Below are 16799 nucleotides of genomic sequence, written 5' to 3'. Positions count from 1 at the left end.
AAGAGGAGACTATTAATCTTAACTACTCAGAGTAAAAAACCAAAAACAATCCTCTCCTACCCCACAACCAGATGACCAGACTCTTTAGAAAAAAAAGAGCCTGATTCTGTTCTCACACCAACATAGGTGAGATCAACATCAGGGTCTAAAATACTATGGGCCAAATTATGGCTCTGAGGACCCATGGAGGACAAGACTTTGAGCATGTTACAGCGTGACTGTGTAATGCTTTCAGGGTGCTGGGGGGGAGAGAGCTGAGCAGCAGCAGTTATTATATCTGTACTAAAGGTGGGGCAAGTGTTCCCTCAGCATTGCTCTGCTGGCCCAGGGTCCCGATCCAGCATTGCTCTGATGACACTGGGCCATGACCGCAATCTCTCTGGGGCATACAGCACTGCAGGAAGTCAGGTAGTAGCATTGTGTCTGTTTCCAACAATGTACTGGAGAGCTGTGGAGGATCAGTTTCCTGTGTTTTCTCCTTTCTAATCTTCCACCCCTGTCCAGGGCAGGCATAACAGAACCCTGCGAGTTTGATTTAGATGACTCCAATATAAACTTTGCTCCTTTTTTGTTATTGCTTGTGCTGCCAACACTGCTTTCTAATGTAATGCCAGCATGCCTGACTTTTCATGCCAATTTGTGTTGTCAGCTGAAGGCAGGCGAGCAAGTCACACAGGTCTCATAGCAGCTCCAGGAAAATGGTGGCAAAGACTTCAGCAAGACATTACCATATATATCTTCTTTTCACACCTCTCTGCTTCCCCCATTCCAGTCACTAAGTAGACCAATCCATCACCAAGCAATAAAAAGCAACGAACACGAACAGAGTTCTCGTAATAACTCAGCAAATTATGCAGTAAACTGAAAATATCTCAACTGCCATCAAATTTCCCCTCTAGTGTTGCTGAAAAATGCAAGCATTCTGCCTGAATAATGATGAAAGGGACTCTTTAAAATGGTAACCTGAATCTTAAGGAAATGTCTCTCTCTTGCGATACAGGACATAATGTCAAGTACTTGATGGTTTATGTAAAAGCTTAAGGGAACTGCTACATGACATATCCGTGTGCATAAGCTGCATGCCAATCTGTTACAAATATTGATAGACACACAATAGGGGCAAGTGTTCATTTCAAGCTCTCTTGTTTCTGAGTGTTTGTGACATTTGATCGTAGGGCATGCTCCCACCAAACTCAACAGTGAATCAGCAATAAGATCCCTGGATTGCAAACTGTTGAAATCCCCGGGGAGAAATGTGCTCTCTGGATAGAGGGAACAGTCAGAAACTCCTGCCAATCCCTCCTGACATTTCAGGAATCACAATTTAAAAAGAGAAATAATTGCTTTTTCTGGAAAGAGCCATACAGACAAACTTTCCACTTTTGTCTTGAATGGAGACGGGCTGTCTATACCTGCTGAGGATCTGGTTTATTATGCTGTATTAAGGCCCCTTAACTAAGTAAAAAAAATGTATTTAAAGGGGCTTACTACTTGAATGCAATTTCACACATTTTGATCTAATCTGCACTGTCCCTTCCATGCAGGTGCCTGCCTGGACCATAGTGTCCACCCACGGGATATTACAATTTAATATCTGATTGAGTCAAGGGGGAAAAGTACTAGGAGGAATCAAGGAGAAAAAGACTCATTGTTTCCTCTTGGTCACTGCTAGATTATATAGTTTATAGGGTCACATATGGGGCCTGGGTGGATTGTGTTAACGTCAACAGTAGCCATGATGATAGAATTTGGACCATCTTTTATTGTCTATCCAGATTCAGGAGCTTGCAAAAATATCATGATGATATGAACTACAGATATGAATAATAGTCACTGAGATCAGAGGAAACCCTATTGCATACCAGAAAAAAAGTTACCATATGTGAACACAGTATTTTTTTTAAAAAAGCTGAGCTGTTTAACATATGAGAATACTTACTAGGATTGGAGGGTTCTTTGTTAGAAAGAATTTACTTGGAATTTCTACCTCAATCAGGTCTTTGGTACAGATGATGGTTTCATTGATTTCTGTATAAACATTAAAGTTGCTGCATGTTAAAGGTTGAGGACTTTCACCATTAAATTAGATCAAACAAATTATCTACCTTGGTTTTTCTATATCATGGCAATGGGCATGAAACAAGTACCTTGGACATGAATGGCATGTTGCACAGATCTGAGTACCAAGTTGTATGCATTTAGTACTCTGAGTGGCAAAAATGAAATCTTCAAGGAACATTTTTTTTATATCAGTTACTTTCTAATAGCTACATCCTCATTTTACTGTTGCCCCCACCTGCATTTAAACTACAATAAGAAATGTCTTTGCCTCTGTAAGGAATGTTATTTCTTCCTTTTCCTGTAGCTGAACGCTCCTAGCTGCCTTGCTGAGCTCTGCAAGTGGACAAGACTCCAGCTTATTTGTCTAGTTGAAGTGGGATTTTTCCTCCAAAACTGTGGAGTATGTTGACACTGAAGCCTCATCTGGGTTGAGGGTTTGTCAGCTACATCAGTGCAAATGGCTACGTTCCTAGTCTACACTAGTGGCTTGTATTGGTGACAGCTAAATAACTAGAAAAGGATCCTAGAGAGAAAGGAGGAGCCATTTGTTAGGGTGCTGGCATGAGGCCTGAGTGATTTCTCTGGCTCACCACAGACTTCCTGTATGATCCTTGGCAAGTCACGGTCTGTCTGCGGCTCAGTTCCCCATCTGTAAAATGGGGACAATAGCACTTCCCTACCTCACAGGGGCATTTTAAGGCTAAGTATTTAAAGATTGTGAGGTGGTGGTGGGGTCCGTATTAATATCACAGATAGTTATGGTCTCAGAGCAGGTTCATTGAAAGGCTTTTAAACCTGAGCAACTGAGCCTAGATCAATTTATGGTTTTAATGCACAGTCAAATGAAACCTGGCAATTTTATCTGAGTTTTGTTTTAAGATTTTGGGTTCATTTACACCACTAATTGCATATGAATTGCTGTACAGTGCATGATGCAGGGTAAAACTCTTTTATAGGCCAGGTGTAATCCTTATGAAAGATCTTATGATTTAGATATGTGGCTAATATGTTTGCTTTCTAGTCTTGGAGATTAACTATTTCCCAAAGTGCTATTCTTTAGACATATGTAGATATCATGGAAAGGTACCGTCTATTTCTCCACAGTGAATTGCTTAATGTAGTATGGTGAATGGAACACGAAGCTTGAAGACATTTTATGTAAGTGAAATAAAGCTATGTAGTCTGACCCAAGATGACTCTGAATCCAAGATGTATTTAACAAAAAGCCTACTGCTTAAAGCTGAGTAATAGATTCCATGGTTGAAACTTCTTCAATGACAATACATACAAAGAAAAAAACCACTATAACAAAAATCAGGGAACAAGCACAGCTGAGCAAAAATCAGAATTCCGTCCCATCCTGTAGGAAATTCTGATATTTTGACATTCAAATCCTGACAAAAAAATCAAAATAACATTTTTTGAAGAACAGAAAGTTCTAAAAAATTTCCGTTCAAAAATGTCAAAACAAAACATTTTATTTTGAATAAGTATGACATTAAACTGCCTTTGCCTAAGGTGCCATGGTGGCTCACAGGGGTTGTAGTTCAGGCGCTTCATACCCTCATTCTTTTCTATAGACTGGGCTCCTGGCTGGACTGTATCTCCCATGATGCATTGTAGACCCGTGACTTCCATGATGCACCACACAGTTCAGTCATACAAGAGACTGTGGTACATAATGAGAGAGGTAGTCTGGCCAAAGAACCTGGCCCACAGGAGAGAATGGGAGCATAAAGCACCTGAACTACAACTTCCATGAGGCACGGTGTCAACTTAGGCAAATATAATTTAATGTCAAATTGACTTGAAACAAAATGTTTTGATTACATTTAACAAACTGAAATAATTCAATTAAGGTTGAAACTTCCCAAAATGAAATTTTATTTCTATTTTTTCAATGGAAAAATGAAAGATTTCAGCAAAATTGAAATTTTCCCTTGGAAAACTTTGATTTTGCAGAAAGTAAATTTTCGATTGAAAAATGATTTTGACAGGAAATTCCTAACCAGCTCTAGGAACAAGACTATGGTTGCAACTCAGTTATCAGTTTACACAGTTATGCCCAGGGACTTCAGAAAACACAGCATTATGTGTGTGGTTTTGCATGCCATATGGTACAAGGCATAGACAAGTTGAACATCTATTAGTTTTATTTTTAAGACAAAATTCTCCTCTTTGGGCCACACTGTGATTCTCTTTATCCAACGTGCAGATTTCTTTTGTATATTCTGCATTGTTCTAGGTACAGAATCAGTATAGAATATGCTTTAGAGAGCCATACTTTGAATTGGATAGGAACATTGTGCTTTTAGTGTTAGTGTAATATACATTCCTTTTGGGAAAATAATCTGTCATTTGTAGAGACACTTACATAGTACACATTTTGTTGTGCATTCATGACAGTCTTTGTATTATACTGGAGAATCTTTAGAATGCAAATTATTAATGCAACAGATAGTAATGCCCCAGTGTGTCAAAGCTTACTTTGGAACCTTTAATCCCTGGTTTCTGGTTGTTGTAAATTGTCATGTCTCTATCAAAACCTATCATGTTAAGCCCTAATTTAGCAATTCCCTCATTCACAGATCACTGGACCAATAAGCCACAAAGGTCATGTCAGAATTCTTAAGGATCATTTAAATAATAAACCAACACAACTCCTTTCTCTCTGGTACTAAAAGGGATGCAACAAATCTTTTATACATGATGGCAAAAGACCTTCCGCACTACAACATTTCTATATACGTCTTAATATATTAAATAATACATTAAAATAATAATAATGGACCAAATCCTGAAGTTCTTACTCAGGAAAAATTCCTGTTGACTTAAACAGGAGTTTGCCCAGGAACTAGGCATTGGCTTACGCTGAGCCCAGGTGTTTGTTCATGCTGTTTAATGCAAGACCAGTGATCAATAAAAGTTACCATCATCTATGATTTGACCAAGGATAAGAACCTTGATTTATGTACAACAGACATGTTAAGACGAGTCTGCAAAGCTAACGTTGCTCCAGCTGGTTCTGAATAGGTACTTGGCTCAGACCCAAGAGAGAAATGAGGAGGAAGAGTGGGTTTTGCTACTGACTCCAAATTTGGAATTGGATGCTTACGCACAAGTCTCAGGATGGAATTTATATTGTAAATAGTCTATTGCACCATGAAAGCTCTTTCTGAGTTTCTCTGGTTCGTCATTGTGGTGATGCTGGAGGTACTAAAACTGATATTCCTTGGTGACATCAGTGTCCACCTTTGATAATGATTCTTCTGGGTTGAGTTCATGGCTACCATGGCCACAGAGTTCTCACATGTTGTTGATGTCTTCACCCACATAGTTGACCACACTCTGGATCTAGTGTTTGGAATGCAGATTGGAGAGGTAACGATGACAAGCTTATTGTGGACTGATAAGGTTTGAGGCTGGGGCATTCTTAGCCCATTAGAGAGAGACATATTTTGATGGACTTCCCACGGAGACAGCCAGAACCAGAACTGTTTCAGAAGGCTCCGAGGAAGTGTACTCTTACCTAATGGCTTCTTGGCACTGCTGGTAGGGTGACTATTAGGAATATCTTTGTCCATGATTATTGATACAGTGGCTCTTAAACACCTCCCTCTCACAGTTCACTGCAGTCCAGGTGATGGAAGAAGGAAGACAGCTACAGTGCTAGCGGTAGAAGTCCTGATCTGAGTTTAACTGATTGTGACATAAAAAAGATTATGAAGTCTTACGCCTGGCTGTGTGAGAATCAGTGAAAGGTTTCTTTGCCGCTTTTAGTGCATATTTGGAGTCATAACCAGCAAGTGATAGAGAGCTTGATTAATCCAGGAGGCCTCTGCGTGGTTACAGAATTTACTTTTTTCTCACAATGACGAATATTTAAGTTACTTTGTGAGTAAAAATCAGAATGGAGCTTGTTGTGTCCATGCGGTCAGAGGAATTAGGGAACACACACTCAGTCAGTTTCTACCAGTGTTACTTGCTGGGATTTTGGAGATGGATGGAGGACTTCAAGCCACTATCTGTGAACTAGATGCATGTCCCACCTGCCTGCCTAAGGCCAGCAGGAGAGATAGTGACTCAGTTTGGTGGACACTGTCAACTGACAATCTTGTTGACTATAGACTGGCATTAATTCTCCTGTCTTTAGGAAAGATGATTGAGGTGGTGGTTGCAGAACAGGTATGGAAATATTTGATGTCTTCAGATTCCCTTGATCCTGCTCAATCTGTATTTAGACTTGGGTATGGGACAGAAACTGCTGTATTAGCACTTGTTGATGATTGGCTGCTCCTGGCTGTGGATGAAGACAATGAGCCTGACCAGAGTTGGCGTAAGTCAGTGCCACCAGCTGAAGGTATGAACCAACAATGCCCTAGTTAGACTTGCCAGTCGCCTTTGATACGGCTGATCACACGGTGTTGCTTACAAAGATGCAGTCCTTAGTGGGAGTGAACTCCTCCTGTGGAAGTATGCAGAGGATGATTATGGGCAATTATTCATCCATCTCAGTGGCTCTTTCATGTGGGGCATTATAGCCATAATTCCCAACATTCCATTTAGCAATATGGGAAGGACAGGGTGAGTCATGATCCTCAGGATAAAAACTCCTCTGCTAGAGAAGGAATCTACTCTCTCACTCCACCTTCAGTGTATGTATGAAGCCACTAGGCAGGTTAGTATGGAAATACTGATTATGGTGTCTATAGCATGCAGACGATCCCCAGCTGTGTATCCTCATTATGGTCAGTCCTGTTGGTGAAGTGGAACAGTTGACCTAATGCTACTGGAGATTGTGGCTTTGGATGAGGACTAGGTGCCTCAGGCTGCTTCAGGTAAAACAGAGATAACTTTGCTAGGGCTGGAGCAAGCAATAGAAAAAAATAGAATTTTCACTATCATCATCCTTCACTGAAGTTCTGTGTACTTGTGAATCAGATGTACAACATAGACTCAAGCCTGCTGCTGGATACCCATGTAGCAGTCATGTCAATAAGAGCACTCTCTCATTTGCACTAGATAAGGTGAGGGAAACATTATATTTAGGATGTAATATATATATTTAGGATGTCCTCACCTTTCTTACCTGTATGTTTGAAAGGATACAGGGAGGATTATTTGCTAAGCTTGTAGAGGTGCTATAAAGACACTCTCAGCTCTCATTTAGCATGCTTGCAGTTGAGTCACTCCTCTTGTACAAACTACCAATTCATGTCAGCTGCAGCTAGTTTATTCCACCTCAGTACAAACATTTAATTCTGTCTGCCAGTTAAGGCCGGCATAATAAGCTACAAATATTTTTTCCATATTGCAGACAGCGAGTCCTTTGAGTTTTATGAGCAGTTCTTGCTTCAGTTGAAGCTGCTCATGAGCAACCTTTTGTGCTAATTGTCTTCCAAAATGTCACAGTGGTTATTGGTTTTTAATTTACATTCTGGAATGACTCATTAGCTGTGGGTACTTTCCACAGGCAGCTGATATTTATGAGGGGTCTAATTTCTGTATATAGTTGCTACCAGAGAGCATATCTAATTTAGAATAGCTCCTATTTCCAACAAGCTGAAGCAGGCGGGGTGGCGGGGAGGATAAAGAGATCCGAGAAGCAGTTCTCCTTTCCTCCCCCCTTTCCAATAAACCGTCTCCTTTAGTCTCCATTTCTTAGCATCTCAGTTAGTGTTCCTTTTGGACTGACGCCTAAGACTGCTTGCAGGAGCCAAAGTATCAAACCATATATGTCCATGGTTTAGCAAAATGTAAGGCTGGGATTTTCAAAGGAGCCCATGGGCATTAGGTGCCCAACACCCATTGAAATCTCAGCTAAAGTTAAAAGGAATTAGAAAATAAATGTGAAAACAGAATTATCAAAACTTGACTCCTGCTTCATGTAAGGATCAAAGAAGACTGTGTGTCTCCCTGGCTGTGATATGTTTTCACAGGGGAACACTGGGAGAAGGGATGTCCTGAGCCCACAGCAATCCTCTTGTAAAAGAAACTTGTGCATGTTCTAATACTTCACACTTTTGTAGCAGCTTCTAACTGAGGACCTGAAAGTACTCTGAGCTAAGTCTCAAAATGCCTGTAACTGGGCTGGGCACCTCCAGTTCGCCCCCTCATGCCTTATGGTCATGCTACAAACAGCCTGCCTAAGTACCCTGGACTGTTCAACACTTTTATCCATTCCTGTTCCTTCTTTATTAAATTAACAGACATTCAAAATAAAATTTTCCAGGCTATCCAAAAATAAACAAAGTTTTCTCTTCCTCCTCTCAGGCCTTCCTGCCCAGGGCCTTCCCTGCTTCAGCAAACTACTCCCAGCCCCTACCTGGCTAGAGTTTCAGTCCTAACTTCCAGGACTCTTCGCTAGAGCCTGCTCATGCCTAGCAGTCTGTAATTCCTGAGCATTCCCCACTTCTTTGCAGCCTCTTTTGTTTTCAGTTCCTGTTGTATGAAAATAGAGTCATGGTTTGCTGCAAACCAAGGGCATAGCATTTTCAGGGGGTATTCCATGGGCCTTTGCTTCACTGGGATAGTTTTTGTTGTGAATAGTGAGAAGCCAGGTGGGTTCAATTAAAAAAATGTTTCCACTGTCGCCACCCCATACTTCCTTTCCAGGCAACCTTGCACTATTTTAAAATTGCTGTCCTCCAGCATGGACCCAGCAATTCTTCACACTGCTATGGTGATAAGTGCAAGTACACACTGGCTGCTTGGACTGTATTACAGCCCTCAGAGCCAGATGAATTCTTCATTGGACTTTACCCCTCAGACCACTGAGCAGATGATAAAGGAGCAGGACAGTGTTCTACAGCAGCAGCTCTTAGGGCAGCAGGAGGACACTCTGTGGTGGTGGTGACAGCAGGATGAGGAGAGAGGACAGGATGATATGGAGCTGTTGGAACAAGATTCTAATAGGTGTTCCTGGATCACCTACACAGCATTCAGCATCATTGCTGGGCCTGGGAAATCAGTGTGAATTAGTGGGAGAGGATCATTCTGTAGACCTGGGATGACCTGCAGAGGTGAGAGGACTTCAGGATGGAGACAGGTACCTTTATTGAGATCTGTGCAGAGCTGACCTTGGAGTTTCAGCAACAACGTCCAACATGTGGGGCCCCATACCCATGGAGAAACAGGTCACCATTGCCATCTGGAAACTGGCCACCCCCAGAATGTTACCAAGCTGTAGCTGACCAATTCGGCCTGGGGAGATCAACTGTTGGGGCCATTCTGATGCAGGCTGCTGTGCCATTGGTTAGATGCTGTCTAACCAGGTTATGAAGCTGGGTAATGCTCAGATTATTGATGGCTTTGCATGCATGGGGGGCCCAAACTGTACTGAGGCAACTGATGTAACCCATGTGCCTATCATTTGCCACCCCCGTCCCCTGCCGCCCCCCTAGGATGCTGAATTTACCTACAGAAAGGGGTAGTTCTCCATGGTGCTCCAAGGACTAATTGACCACTGAGAGAGGTTTACAGACATAAATGCAGTGAGATCAAGGAGGGCTCATAATGCAAGAATCTTTCAGAACTCAGTTCTATTTAGAGACATGGAGAAAGGACTGTTCGCCCCCCTGGAGCACAGTGGTTGATAAGGTTATTCTGGGAGACCCGGCTTACGATGCCCAGGCTAATGAAGCCACACACAGGCTGCTTAGACAGACGGAAGGAACATTTTAACTTTCGGCTGAGTAGCTGCAGAATGGTAGTGGAGTGGGTACTGAGCAGTTTGAAAGGCAGATGGTGCCGTTTTTGGAATAGTTTGAAAGCAGCAACAAAGATGTTCCAACCATTATAATTGTATGTTGTACATTGTACTTTTCACTATACTTGTGAGAGGAGGGGGAAGCGTTACTGATGGGTCGGAGGTTGAGGTGCGGAGACTTGCTTGGAGATTCAAGCAGCTGGCAAGGCATCCCACAGAGAACACAAACATCTGTGTGAATGCAATCAGGAATGCCAACTGTTCGTATTTTGAGTCTGATGCCCAAATATGTTAGACCATGTTGGGATGCACACATTGCAAGCATGTAGGTGGTTGGTGTTTTATCTTTCCCTAACTGCTTTTGTAAAAACATTTCAGCTTTATTTAAAGAATTGTCTGTGTTAAATGCAATGACAACTCTCAATGGATGTACTGTGAACAGTTTTATTGTGAAAACAATAAAAAAACAATGAGCAAGTTTTAATAAAGGCAATGGAAAAATAATATATTTGTGTTTGGAAATACATTTAACAAACTGATCTTTTTAAGTAACCAACTATATACAAACCTTTAATTACTCCCACAGTGTGAACACAATTCAAAGTGCAGCAGTCACAATATTCCAAGTATAACCAATGGGGGATGAGGAGGGAGAGAGGGAAAGGGAGTTAAGGGCCAGCATAGCCCTTGCATCCAGCTCCTCTTGTCCACATGGGTTCTGGGGTTGAGCGCCACAGTTCAAAATTCTCAGGCAGATTGCAGGGCTCAAAAGGGCTGGACGCCCAGTTGCAGATGTTCTCGGTGGCCAGAGGTTGAATCTGCTGCTGGAATACAGATGTTAGAAGTTGCTGCTGGTCCCAGTAGCCACCATTCTTCAAGGGCTGAAGGACATGGCTGGAACCCAAATTATGGGACTGCAGGGCCTGCTGGCCTAGCTGAATCACGTTTTGCCAGAGGGCATTCTGACTTGGGATAGCATTCATGCACTGCCTCAGCATCTGTCTTTCTCCACGCGCTCCTTCACTTGGGACACCTGCATTTTTTTCTCCCTCTGGATCCTCCTGTACAGCCTCCACCTCTCAGCCAGCCTGGTTTTCCTCTATGACTCTGCCACGAGTTCAGTAGACATCTCATCCCGAGTCCTCCTTTTTCCCTCCCTCAGGTTGGCTAGCCTGTCAGCATTAGATAGAGGCCCTTCCTTGGCAGTCTGTCGCAGGTGCTGTGGCTCTAGGGAAAAAAAACAGTTGCTTATTGTTCATACCCCAGAGAAATCATGATAGCTTTTATTCATATGGATATATGCCTCCTTGAGACTCTTCCCATTCTTGAGGGCACCTCCGCTATGGTAAGTGGTCTGCATGTACGGAGGGTGCTGGGTGCATTTGCACTACTGTGTCTGCTTTCATGCTGGTAGGGGTGGCTTGATTGGAGCTACATTCCAGATTTATTTGTGCAGTTTTGTTTGTTCTATGGCGTTGGAGGTGTAAAGATGGGGCTACGCGGGAGTTGGGGGTGGGGAAGCTGAATAGTAATCCCTTCTATATCCCCTTTAGGCCATCCTGACTCTTGGTGACATTTCACAGAGGCGGATGATCAGGAGGCAGAGACTGGTCTTATTCAAAAAGGCAAAAGGGAGACCAGCAAGATATGCTGTGAAGTTAGTCACCAAGTTTTTCACCCCCCAAAAGCGCTGTAGGAGTGGAAGGGGCTTGCAAGCTAGTTCTCCCCTGCAGACATGGAGAAACTGCTGGGGAAAATAGTCATGCAATCAGGGCCGGTGCAAGGAAGTTTTGCGTCCTAGGTGAAACTTCCACCTTGCGCCCCCTCGCGACAGCTAACCGAGCCCCCCGCCCGGAGAGACCCCCCCGCGGCAGCTGACCCCGCCCGGAGAGACCCCCCACGGCAGCTGACCCCGCCCGGGGAGCCCGCCCCAGCTCTCCTCCGCTGAGCATGCCAGCGTTGCTCTAATTCTTCTCCCCTCCCAGGCTTGTGGCGCCGATTGGAGGAGACTTAGAGCGGGGGCTGGGTGCTCAGTGGAGGAGGCAGAGTGGAGGTGATCTGGAGCAGGGAGCAGTTCCCCTGTGCGCCCCCCCACCCCCGTTACTGCGGGCAGCCCTCCCCGCGCCCCAGCTCACCTCCGCTCCACCTCCTTGCCTGAGTGGGCTTTTAGGCGCCCCCAACCACTAGGTGCCCTAGGCAGCTGCCTAGTTTGCCTAAATGGTTGCACCGGCCCTGCATGCAATCGTTGGCAGCCAGAATGCATGTTATGGAGCATTTGTACTTCAGTGGGCAGCAGCATTGTTTGTGCCTTGAGCAGACATGCAACGTGCACTCATATCTAAGGCTACAATTATGTCATGGAGATCACAGAATCCGCAGCCTCGCCCCCGCAGCTCCCAGCCCCTCCTCTGGTGGGGGGACCCCCACAGCTGCCTTGCCACGACGGGGGGTCCCTGGAGCTACCAGCTGCGCAGGGGCAAGGGAACTTTGCAGAAGCCCAGCCCCACAGGCAGGGGGACCCCAGAGCTCCCATGCAGCGCAGGGCCAGGGAACCCAGGAGCCCCAGCAGCAGTGGGTGCTGGAGCCGCCTACCCCCTTTTCCAGGGATATTTTTAGTGAAAGTCAGGGACAGGTCACGGGCTGTGAATTTTTGTTTTTTGCCCGTGACCTATCCATGACTTTCACTAAAAATATCCATGACATAAGGTATGAGTAAGGCTAAGTTTATGTAAACTGTGCAAATGAACCACATTTTCTCTTCCTGTACGCACTGTCTCAATACACTGCTGAATTCTGCACAAATTAATGCTTTCGGTATTCGAATCTGCTGGAGGTGGGTGGGGGGTAAAGGAGCAGGACTGAGTGGGTGCCATTTTGAAGCAGCACAAAGGAGGGTGTGGGGGAAGGTGGGGACTGGTACCTCACATCTGCCAATAATAATAATAAATTTCAATGATAGGTACTTACATGCCGAAGTTTCCTTCATAGGATTGGACTGTTCAGACCAGGCCTGGCTTTCTGGCTGGGACTTGGGCTCAGCCTATTCAGGGCAGGAATTGGTCAATGGCAGGAGGTCAGGCCACGGGCTGGCTTTCCAGCAGCTGTCATCAGGGTCCTGACTCCCAAAAAGATCTTGGGGGATGGGGGTTGGGGTGAGACAGCTCCACTCTGGCATCTTCCTGCTTATCCTCTGATGGGTTGAGCCCATCGTCCTTGGAGGGTGGGCGGGGGATTGTGCAAAAAATGGTATATAGCAATTGTGTGCACTTGAATGAAAGGCTAAACCAATTCAAAGCGAACACTGTTCATTTTGCAAGAGGACTCCAAAGTTCCGAACAAATGTGGTGCCAGTATGCAGTGCTATGTTGCATCGTGTGTACGTAAGCATTTTCAGTAGGTGTAAGTACAGAGAAACTCCAAAACACCAGATTTACACTGGAGTGACTGATGGCAAAAGATGTCCCAAAGCCTTTAAACTTTTCCCAAGCCATCTGCTTCCTTAGAGAAATCTTTTTAGGAATAGTCCCCTCTGTGCCCTTACTTTTGACCTCATGCTCAAGCTGTTGCTTCTATTCAGCTTCTGCCTCCAGCTGGGTCAGATGTCAGGTTCTTTCCCCTGTGAATATCTAGCAGCACTTGCCCTATTAACACCCAGCATTCCAAGTTCAGGTTATTTTAAATTAAGAGCAGGTTTATTTGACAAAGTGAGACTCAACAAATGAAAACTAAACCGAATAAAAACCATGACTAGGCTCTTCCTGTGCACAAGTGCAGTGAACAGGCCAGATATTGTAGTTACAATTTATTAAGCTTTTTAACCCTGTTTAAAGCTTGCTTATCCCTCCTACCAGCAGCATTCTGTTGGGTGCATCATCTTTGTCAACTTCCTGTCAGATCTTCTTGGAAGAAGACCTGTAGAACCCATTGTTTACATAGGTAGTTGGAGCTTTTTTTTCAGGTTCAACCATCTTCATTAACAGGTTTAACTGTTTATCATCTGTTTCTCTCAGAAGTCAATGTGCAAGTAACAATTATACTTTGTATATTTTCAGCATTTTTGGTTATGTTCATTATCCTTTGATATAAAATCTTCTCCTTCTCCTCTGTGTTTGCATATTGAGTATATCAGAGAGTATCAACCTATTAAAAAGATCTAGTCAAATGTGTTAACAGCATTGCTCCCATCTCTAAATAAGTACTATCCTCCAGATTGTTGCTTGAGCCAGTGTTTTCTCCACTTTAAGAGGAAATTTCATTAGTAATTGACTAGCTTCCTCAGCTCAAGACGTCTTAACCATTTTAAAATTAGTAAACTGAGGAACAGACAGCTTGTGAGATTTACTGAAAGTCACAGTGAGCTGTGGGGAGTTGGACCCACAAGCTCTGACTATTGTTCCATACTTTGACTAATACACTCCTCCTCAGGTTAAAAAGAGAGCCCAGATTGGCTTGTCTTCTTGGTTACTTCTAGCTAGGATCTAGTAAAAAGAGCAGTATCTACCAAATATCCTGTCTATATTACACTACATTTTCACCAAGTCCTAAGTAAAAGTGAATATTGCAAGAAAACAACACTTTTAGTCCAATTCTGCTTTCCTTGCCTCAGTTGTACATAGACATAACTCTACTGGGGCTGATACCACTTTCAATATACAGCTGAGTAATTCCACTGAAGTCAATATTATTTTAAAACCAGTGTGTGGTGTGTCTGGCCCATTGACTCCACCTGAGTTACTTTTTACTGCGCACCGGCGTATTTAAGGCAGACTCATTCCAGTGTTCCCTGGGTTTGTTTGGAAAAAGCCAGAGTCTGGCTGGTGCCAGTTTGTCAGCAAACCAGCCAGCAAAAAGCTGATTTATGACAGGAATAAGGGGTGCCAGGAAGCAGTGTGAGCAACAGCAAGTGATGAATGGGCCCAAGACTGACTGTGCTAACATCCTCACTTGGCAGATTCTACAGATACAAATTTGTTTGCTGCTGCCTACAACAAACGCATGTAGGAGACATCATAATCTAATGGATGGGGTGCTGGACTGGACCTCAGAAAGCCTGGGTACTATTCTTGGCTCTGCCATTGAGTGACCTTTAGCAAGTCGCTTGTCTGTGTCCCTTCCTGTTCTTTGTCCTGTCTGTAAGCTCTTCTGTCCCAAAGCCATTGAATCCAATGAAAAGTCTCCCATTAACTTCAGTAGGCTTTGGATCAGACTTTGTGTTTGTACAGCTCCCAGCGCAGTGGGGGGCTGATCTCTTTTGGGGTTTCTAGGTGTGACAAATAAGAAAAAATAATAATTATACACATTCCTTATTTACAATATCTTATCTTTCAGGTGGTTTGCTTTTTCAAACATTTTACCAACTATTTTTTCTGCTGTGGAACTAGCACCCCTGGCTCTAGTTAACGGTAAGCGTAACCAATTGAATAACTTTGTCAATTTGGTTTTTCACAGCTATACGGTTTCCTGAAACAGTCATGCCTGAACTGCTAGTCAGCGATAGACTCAAGGAGTTGACTTCTCCAGATGTAATCTAGAAAATGCTTATTCTTTATACCCTGGGATTGATGAGAGGTGATTTATAGCCACAAAAGCAGAAGTACACTACAGTATAGCAGGCAAGCCAGCAGAATAATCCCACTCTCTCAGTTCCATAGAACTGGAGGCCTCAAAATGAAGGATGGGATGAGAGCAAATCTGGCCAGGTGACTTAGTTGCAGAATAGAACTGGACTTGGGTTCAGTTCCAGCTGAATACAATGAGCAGTGATATATTAATAGTAAACAAATTGGAATAAAAAGCTAAACACTCCTTCAAGTAATCAGGTGTCACTCCCTCCCTTGGACTGAAATGTCATAAACCTACCAGCAGGAGCCCAGGAAATCTTGCAGGATAAATAAGACTGGAATTTCTAAGTTAAAAAACAAGCAGGGGGAGAAAAAAAAATCCTTTCAGACCTTCTTTATACATTAGAAAGAAGCAAGAGGGTACAAGATCATTATACCCCCTTGCCATTTTTACATGCTGTGTAAAGAAAAGGATTAGGAACGCAGCATTGCTTAACAACTAGCTTACCGGAATGTTCCTGAGTGATTTCCCCAATGGCTTAGCAAAAAATAACGAATATTTCACAACAGTTAAAAAAAAGGCTTTTTTTTCATAAATTTCATAATATGTGCTGTTATTTCAGTTCCCAGGTAATTCAGAACAAATTTAGTATTTAAACAAAGAGAGATTAAGAGAGAAATTTTAAGAGATAATCAACACATTTAATGCCAAAACGTGATTTCAAAATAAAAGGCTGCTGACAGAGACATGTAGTTCTTCAGGGACCAAAGGCACAATATGCTTCCTGCTGTGTTAAGGTACTGATAAGTTATCAGAGAGGAAAAATATATTGCACAATAAAATGAGAGGTAAGGCAGCAGCATGTGATATAAAAACCCAGAATGAGTAATCTGACTAGAAGAGATACCAGCCTCATATTTTATATGTGGCAGCATTAATGTTTTCCTTACACCTTTCCGCTCAGCAATTTGCTTTTAAGTTTTTGTTAATCTTCACATGCTGCCTAATCAAACACCTGTTGAAGTCACTGGATCAAGTGCTAGAGGCATAACCACAAGAATGAAATGTTCTAATCTGGATTAGAAACAAAATCCAGAAGCTCTGATATTTCACAAAGTAAAAATATTGAATCCCAGTGGAGAAATGGTGTTACTGTTTGGCGAGGAGCACTTGGGACGGGGCTAAATGGTACATCAGTTTTGGAGTATGATAGGGAAAAACAGATTTTTTTTTGCCTATATTCCTTTCTTTAATTTCTTTAAAAATCTCTTCACAGTAGCCTGCTAGTGTATAAGATAATTAGTTCCACTTTTCTCTTAGCAAAGCAATTCAGTTAGCATCTCAGAATGGAGAGAGGGAGTATCATTAAATTACAATATAAGGAATCCAACAATTTGTGAGTACCTGACTCATGCTATTTTATAAAATATGTTTATTTATACACAGAAGAATGCATATGCTAGCTCCA

At 43.0% G+C, this 16799-nt stretch overlaps 1 protein-coding gene across 1 annotated transcript in view; it reads right to left on the bottom strand.

The window, feature by feature from the left end:
* Positions 1-15855, bottom strand: part of LOC120402033 (pancreatic secretory granule membrane major glycoprotein GP2-like) — a 31169-nt gene extending 15314 nt beyond the window's left edge. Inside the window, exon 1 of the mRNA XM_039532359.1 lies at positions 15839-15855. The gene's annotated coding sequence lies outside the window, so the exon portion shown is untranslated. The remainder of the gene's footprint in view (positions 1-15838) is intronic.
* Between the last annotated feature and the right edge of the window lie 944 nt (positions 15856-16799).

Source organism: Mauremys reevesii, linkage group 3 (genome assembly GCF_016161935.1).
Source record: "Mauremys reevesii isolate NIE-2019 linkage group 3, ASM1616193v1, whole genome shotgun sequence".
NCBI classification, from domain to species: domain Eukaryota; kingdom Metazoa; phylum Chordata; order Testudines; family Geoemydidae; genus Mauremys; species Mauremys reevesii.
Note: the sequence above shows the minus strand (reverse complement) of the source record. Positions and strands in the feature narration are given on the sequence as shown.